The following is a 7,723-nucleotide window of genomic DNA, read 5'->3' on the forward strand; positions in this document are numbered from 1 at the left end:
GCTCTGGTCCAGCCCAGCTTTGGTGGAGGCCAGAGAGCGGCCCCCTTAGGGCCAGATCTGCAGGCCTAGGACGGAGCCTCCTCCCTCCTCTCTTTGCAGGGTAGGGTGTGTGTAGATTTTAAGGCCCAAGGTGAGGAGGCGCCCCTCCCCCCTAAATATTTTTCTCCTTGCCAATCTGACATTGCATTAATTCACTCATTCCTTTGGGTGGAGGCCTTGTCCTCTGTTTACATGCACGCTCTGGGGAGAAACACTTTTATTTGCTGCTAACATCTTACCTGGAATTGTCCATGACCTGGAGAGTCTGTGTGGTGGTCCAGCCATTCAGTGCGGGTAGGTCAGTGAAAACAGATACGTGTCTGGGGGCATTCAGAGAAGGCTCCCTGGAGGAGGCAGGCTGGGTAGAAGGGGAAAGGGCACTCCATGGTGAGAAGGACATTATTCAATAATGAGTTACCTTGATAGGTGGTGAGTTTCCTCTCCTTGGAGGTATATGTATATTGAAGTTGGGATTTCTTTTAGGTCTGGGTTGAATGAAATGCCTGTTAAAATCCTTTACAATTTTCAAAATCTGTGACTCTTTGAACAGGAATGACAAGGATAGTAGCAGTTTATGTTTACATAGCGCTTTAAATGTCTCACTGTGAGATAGGTGCTATTATTTCCATTTTATAGATGAGAAAACTAAGCCTGTCAGAGCTAGTAAGTTTCCATGGCAGGACTGGAACCCACATCTCTTTCCCTTTAAGTCCAGCGCTCTGTACATTATACCCAAATGCCTCTCTTGTGGGCTCCTCACCTTGGGTTCGTGAACTTCCTTTAAAAAATTATAACTATATTTCACTTTTCCTGGTTTCCTTTGTAATCCTGTCTATGCATTTTCTTCTTTCCTTCCTTCCTTTCTTTTTTCCTTCCTTCCTTCCTTTCATTCTTTTTCTTTTTTTGGTGAAGCAATTGGGGTTAGGTGACTTGCTCAGAGTCACACAGCTAGTGAGTGTTATGTGTCTGAGGCTGGATTTGAACTCAGCTCCTCCTGCCTCCAGGGCTGGTGCTCTATCCATTGCACCACCTAGCTGCCCCCATATGCATTTTATTTCATGCATTTACAAACAGGATTCTTGGAAGGGGTCCATAGGCTTCACCAGCCTGCCAAAGTGGGTCCAAGACCACAAAAGATTAAGAGCCCCTGTCTACCTGGACAAACTGACAAAGGAAAGTGACTCAAATAGAACATGCCACATTAGGATCGAAAGAGCTGCTGGCTTAGCACGGACGTGATTACTGTTGAGAAGGAGGGATTAAGTCATCCCTCTCAGTCCCAGGAAGAAAATCCAGAAGCATATGGGGAAAGTTACAAGGTGGCAGATTTTGGCCCAATATAAAAACCTTCCTGCTGAGTAGAGCCGCCCAGAAGTTGAATGGACCTCCTTGAAAGGTAGTGAGTTTCCTGTCACCGGAGGTCTTCCAACGGAGACTATATCACCCTTTGGGGGATTTTGGAGAAAGGACTCTTGCTTCCAGCCCTCTGAGATCCCTTGCAAATGTATGAGGGATCACTCCACACGATTGACTTGTGAGCCAGGTGGAGGGTTGCAGAGCCTCAGATAGGAAGGAACCTCGGGGGCCATGCTGCACCCAACAAAGAATGACAAATGGTCATTTGGCCACTGCCTGGGGACCTCAGCGAGGGAGAATCCAGTGCTCCCTGAAATATTCTGCTTTAGGCTACCTTTCGCCATTAGGATGTTTTTCCTTCTAGAGAGACAAATATTCAGCTTTCTTCACTCATCCTACCTCCCGATCCTAACTCCTCTCCTGGGCATACACAGAGCAAGCCCAATTACTTTTCCCCATGATAGCCTTTCCAAAACTTGAAGACCAGGATCACATTCTCCCTACGTCTTCTCCAAGCTAAACACCTCTGGTAGCTTCAATCCTCTCTATACGGTCTGTTTCTGAGGATACTCTCAAAATCCCTTGAATTTTAGAGAATGAGTCTTGCCAAGTAGTAGCATTATTCAAATTCCTAGGCCCTATTTCCATGGGGCTAGAACCAATGATCATTTTTTTTTGGCATATAATCCCCAATCCTAGTACTGCAAATTCAAATAATGGACTTAGCTGCATATTCTGGGCAAGCTCCAGCCTGCGCTCACTGTAAATGAGATGAGAGTCTACACAGAAACTCACACTAAATGTTCCCCAGCTCCTCGGAGAAGCACTCAGTGTCGATCACGTAACTGCACATGTATACACCTGCTGTCAGTGCATGTTACATGATGACTTTTACACACCCACATTATATAGACACATATGAAAACATATTGCCTTGCAGGCAACTTCTCACAAAAGATATGAGGGGAGAACAAGAGCAGGAAGTTATAGGAGGATCTGCTGGGACTTGTAATGAGGCTGGTGGTAGCTGACAGCTCCCCAACCAAGAGATACAGAAGCAGAGCTGGGTGCCCAAAACACATCCTAAACATTTAGACAGAAACTCTCATTGGTGGTTTTTAGTACTCCAGTTGCCCTAGTGGATGTATTTCTGTGGGTACACTGATGGGGGCTCGAAGGGGGTTGGGAAGCAGATGGTATACTTATATCATCTCCTGCTCACTTCAGTCTGCCCCAGAGTTATAGGTTACATTGGAATTGCTGTCAGGGTCAGGTTTAAGGTTGGAATTAAGGTTAGAGAGATAGTTAAAATTGAGATTAGGGTTAGAACTGAAGTCACTTTGCTCAGTTATAAAATAGAGATAATACCAGTAGTACCTATCTTACAAGGTCATTGAGAGACTCAGATGAGATACCTGACTTTTATTTATTGCTTTCTATGCATAATTATTTGTCTGTGCTCTAAGATCCCTTCCACCTCTGACACCCTTTGATCGATGCTCTCAGTTTTCACTCAGCTTTGATAGTCTGCGATCCTCTGATACATGAAGACTGAATTCTCCAGTAAAAAATTCCCTGGCCTTGGGATTTTGCCCAGGGCTTGCCTTAATGCGTGGGATTTTATAGCTTAATGCCACGTTTCACTCCAATACAAATCAGTTGCTCATTTTTCTGGGGGAATCTTACAGATGATACTTGACTCTAACAACTCCCAGAGGACCAGGCAATAGATACAGTCACAGTTTTTAGCTTTTTCTTAGCAGAATGTCTAAAGCATATTGAATGTCAGGGTGAGTTAAAAGGGCTGGAGATGGTTGCTGGTGGTGTTGGTCTGTTACAGATGCTGATTTATTGATCCAGTAGCCAAATATTGACCATTGTAAACAAATAGCCATCATATTCAATCTTAGCATCGAAAACATATTTTGTAAAATGAAAAAAACTTCTAATATAAAATCACAATGCCCAGAGGTTACCTCTTCCTGATCTCTCCCAAGCTCGAAGTAACCCTTCCCTTCCCTGAACTCCAAAGCTCTTTATATCTTTCCTACATATTCTCCACTCTTTGTCTCACCACACTCCTACCCTATTGCATGTACCCTCTCATTTAGAATGATAGAGTTTCAGGTCTGGAAGAGATCTCAGAGCTCCTCTTATCCAATCCCCACACAAATGGGAATCCCCTCTACAACATTCCTGATATGGGGTCATACAACCTCATTTCGTTAACCTTTAGTGCTGTGCTTGGAATTTCTTACTTCTTGGAAGCTCCTTCCCCTTTGTGACAGTTTAAATTGTTAGGAAGTTTTCCCTTATACTTTAATATGTCAGTGGATCTGTTATTTTGAAATACGTACGGGAAATCCCTCCACTAATGCAGATTTCAGCCCGAACATGCCTTCTTGTTCATCTCCAACCTCTATGCTTTTGCATAGGCTGTGCCCTATTCCTGGAATGCTCTGCTTTCTCACCACTAGCTCCTTTCAAGGTCTAGCTCAAGAGGTCACCTCCTGTAAGAGGCCCTAAACTGTTAGACCACCCTATCCCTTCCCCCTCTCCAAAGAAGTTTTTCAGCTTCTTTGTGGTGACCCCCACCCCTTTTTGTCATCAGTTAAAATTCTCTAAGGGACAATGATAACCAGAGTCCATGACTTACTTTGATCTATTTTCTATTTTTCATAGTCTTCTAATTTGGTGTTGATTTTGCCTTTTTTTAAAATCTCTAATCTGACTGCCCCTAGACTGCTGATTGGGAAATGACTCCCACATTGATAAACTAGTCATCTCCTGTCTGTTACTACCAGTCTTGATTGTCCCACTTGCTTACCAAACTCCTTTCAGATAGATAGCACAAAGGGGAGATTCAAGTCATATCAACCCAAATTCAGCGTTCTTGGAGTCTTATTTCTTAAGGAAATATGACTGTAGTTTGGCACAATGGAAGACTCCAGTCTCGTTTTTGCCAATAACTTGATATGTGACAATGGGTAGGTCATTTCTCCTTGGGTCTCAGTTTCTTCCCTTATAGAATGAAGAGGCTGGGCTTGATGCATCCTAAGATTCATCCCCAGCCCTGACATTCTGTGACTCTGGCCATCCTCTGACTCCCCCAACACTACTTGGGAATGACTGTTCCTGAACTTCAGAAAACTATCCTGAGTCTTCCTTCAAAGCCTTCTCCCACTCAAAGCAAAGTTAGTGACTTTTGGAGCTGCCTCCCAATTCCAGGCCTCTCCTGCCCCTCACCACTTTCCCAGCACTCTGAGATACACAGCATGAGGAGAGGGAGGTCCTGCACGTCTATGAACCTTGGTGGGCTGGTCTGGGCTTGTTTGATCCCACCCTCCCTCCTGAACTCTCTTTTGGTGGTGGATTCAGTAACTCCTGTCTTCCGTGAAGCCCTCTGGGGACAGGAGGGAGTGGAGGTACCTGAGAACAGCTGGGCACGTGACCACTTTGGTAAAGCTAGCTGATGGTGCCAGGAGCCAAGGAGGAGGGCTTCTGGGGGCTAGCCAGAGGAAGTGTTTGGTAGTACGAACACCTGGTGATGGAGAGGGGCACAGTGCTTATTCTAAGGGTGCTCAGGGGCACCTCCTGTTTTCTGGCTGCCAACCAACCCCTTCCTTGCCTCTGCCTCTTCCCTGGGCATGGCCCCCCAGTGCCATAACTTTCTAGTTATCTTTAGCTTCCTCTTCAATTCAACAAGTCTTTCCTTCTAGATCCAGCTAGGTCCCTGCTTCTGCTGTGGGAAGAGGGGAAGAATAGGACTTGGCCCTGCCTTGGCAGACCAGGGGCCCGTCCTCAGGGAGCTCACAGTCTGGGAGGGCCACAGGGAAGGTGAGATACCATAGTCAGTGGTTGAAATGAATGGAATGAGGGTGTCACCAAGGGAAGAGCTGTGAGCCTGTCCTGATAAACTAGTGGGAATATTATCTGGAATTCTGTTGGCATTTGCCTCCTCAAACTGTTCAAAGAAATTTCACTGATCCCCTCAAAACTCCCATGACCACAATCTTGTTGGGCCTGCAGAGGGAGGTCCTGGACATGTCCAGGGAGTCACAGAAATTCTGGATGGTCCCTGGACTTATGTTGTCTATGTGGGTTTTGACCTAACTGTGGGACTGCCGGGGCCTCAGTCAGTCCTTCCTTCCTGAGGCGGGTGACAACTAGAGACAAGGACCCCAACTTGGGAAAGTCTGAGACTGGGATTCCTTACTCGAGATTGAAATATTCTACCTGGAGTTGTCCAGAAATGAAACTTCTGGCCATAATCCCTAGCCCCAGAGGACAGAAAACATGGAAAAGATCCTTCTTCTATTCCTTTATTGCCCTCCCTTCCCTGCTCCCGCCTTTCCTTCCTTCCCTGTCCTCTTCGTCTTACACATCCTTCCTCCTTCCTTCATTTCCCTTCTCTTCTCTTTCTTTCCCTTTCCCCGTCTTTCCTTTTCAGGCATTGCCTTCCTTTCTTTTCTTCTTCCAAATCCTTCCTTCCTTCCTTACCTCCTTTGCCTTCTCTTGCCTTCCATTCATTTCCCTTCCCCCCCTTTCCTCCCCTTCGTCTTCCTCTTCCACATCCCCCTCTTCTTCCTTCCTTCCTTCTTTCCTTTCTTCCTTCCACCTTCCCTCCTTCTCTCCTGCCTTCTTGCTTTCCTTCCTTCCATGTGCATTCTCTACTGATTAATGGGGAGGGGCAGTTTCCCCCATTTACTCCCAGGCTAAAAAAACTCTTACTGACTTATTTGCTCCCGTCCCACTAGACACTCCCCATTTCCTCTCAGATTCAGTATGTTGATAACAAATCACTTAAACTTCATGTTGGTAGTAAAGAATGAGAATAATTTACTTAAAATAACACGCTCGTGCTATCAAGTAAGCACACCTGCAGGAGTGTTCCTCATCACCCTCCTAAGCCGTCCTCCTCATCTCTACATCCTTCTGGGATGGAAACTTATGAATCTACCATTAACTCATTGTGTGTGTGAGACCCTGGGCAAGTCATTTCCCATTTTTTGGTTTCTTTCCTTATTTGTAAAATGGAGGAGCTGGAATGGTAAGAGTTTTTTTAGCCTGGGAGTAAATGGGGGATAGGAGAACTAGATTCTGGTCTCAGCTCTGCCTCTGATCTGCTGGGTGACCTTGGGTAGGTTTCTTTTCTCTCTGGGCCTCAGTTTCCTTATCAGCCATGGTACAGTGGGAAGAAGGCTGGATTTGAATTTAGGGCACTAGGGTTCAAATCCCAGCTCTGATATTTAGTGTGTCTGATCTTAGACAAACCACTTCACCTCTTGGCCTCAGTTTCCTCAACTGTAAAAAGAGGGGATTGGACTAGATGATAAGTTCTTTTGGGGCCCATGTCTGTGGTCCCATGTATCAAATGTGGGGGCTGGATTAGATCACCTTTAAAGTCACGTCTAGTCCTAAATCTGGTCACCTTAATTTTATTGTCCCCATCCTCCATCACCACAGAGGAGTAGGAGTTGGCTGTACAAACTCCTACATCTGGGGGCTTCTCTCTGGAAAAAATCCCAGTTACTTCGGGTGGCTTTGCTGTGCAGTCTCTACTATAATAGACAGTCACAGAATCACAGAAAATCAGACCTTACAGAGACCTTAAGGGCCATCCATTCCAGCTCCTCCATTTTACAAATAAGGAAAGAAACCAAAAAATGGGAAATGACTTGCCCAGGGTCTCACACACACAATGAGTTAATGGTAGATCTAGGACTCCAGCTGGGTCTTCTGATTTCCAATCTGATGCCTTTTTCACTTTTCAATTAAATTCAATAAGAGTTTATTAAGTATTTACTGTGGGCAAGGAATAAGAAGCAGTTGTAAGGGTAGGGTGGGAGAATGGAAAGAGGGCTACACACAATAGCAGGACATTCTGGGTTCAAGTCCTGTCTCTGACATGTCCTGGTGATGGGACCCTGGGTAAGTGACCTGACCTCTCAGTGCCCTGAGCAACTCTTTAAGGTGATTAGTTGCTGAGCAGGGTTGTTTTTGCATTGGAAAAGGGAGTTTTTGTATTGGGAATTTCCTTTACTAATGAAATCACAGATCCAGTAAAACAAAACAAAAATGTGGGAGTCCTGTGTTAGAGTCTAGGGACATAAAGACAAAAAAAGTGAAAAATTTCCTGCTTTCAAAGAGCTTACATTTTCCTAAGGGGAAAAAGACATACATAAGTAAGTAATTACAAAGAATGTGCGAAGTAATGCAAAGCAATTGAGAGAGACAGAGACAGAAGAGAGGAGAAGAAAAGAAGAAGAAGAAGAAGAAGAAGAAGAAGAAGAAGAAGAAGAAGAAGAAGAAGAAGAAGAAGAAGAAG

General features: G+C 45.0%; 1 long non-coding RNA gene across 1 annotated transcript in view; it reads left to right on the forward strand.

Moving 5' to 3' along the window:
• The first annotated feature begins 255 nt into the window (after positions 1-255).
• LOC114023542 overlaps positions 256-7,723 on the forward strand; it is a 12,741-nt gene continuing 5,273 nt past the window's right edge. Inside the window, exon 1 of the long non-coding RNA XR_003566815.1 lies at positions 256-333. This is a non-coding gene — a long non-coding RNA (uncharacterized LOC114023542). The remainder of the gene's footprint in view (positions 334-7,723) is intronic.

Source organism: Vombatus ursinus, unplaced genomic scaffold, assembly GCF_900497805.2.
Source record: "Vombatus ursinus unplaced genomic scaffold, bare-nosed wombat genome assembly UNPS02014818.1, whole genome shotgun sequence".
Classification (NCBI taxonomy): domain Eukaryota; kingdom Metazoa; phylum Chordata; class Mammalia; order Diprotodontia; family Vombatidae; genus Vombatus; species Vombatus ursinus.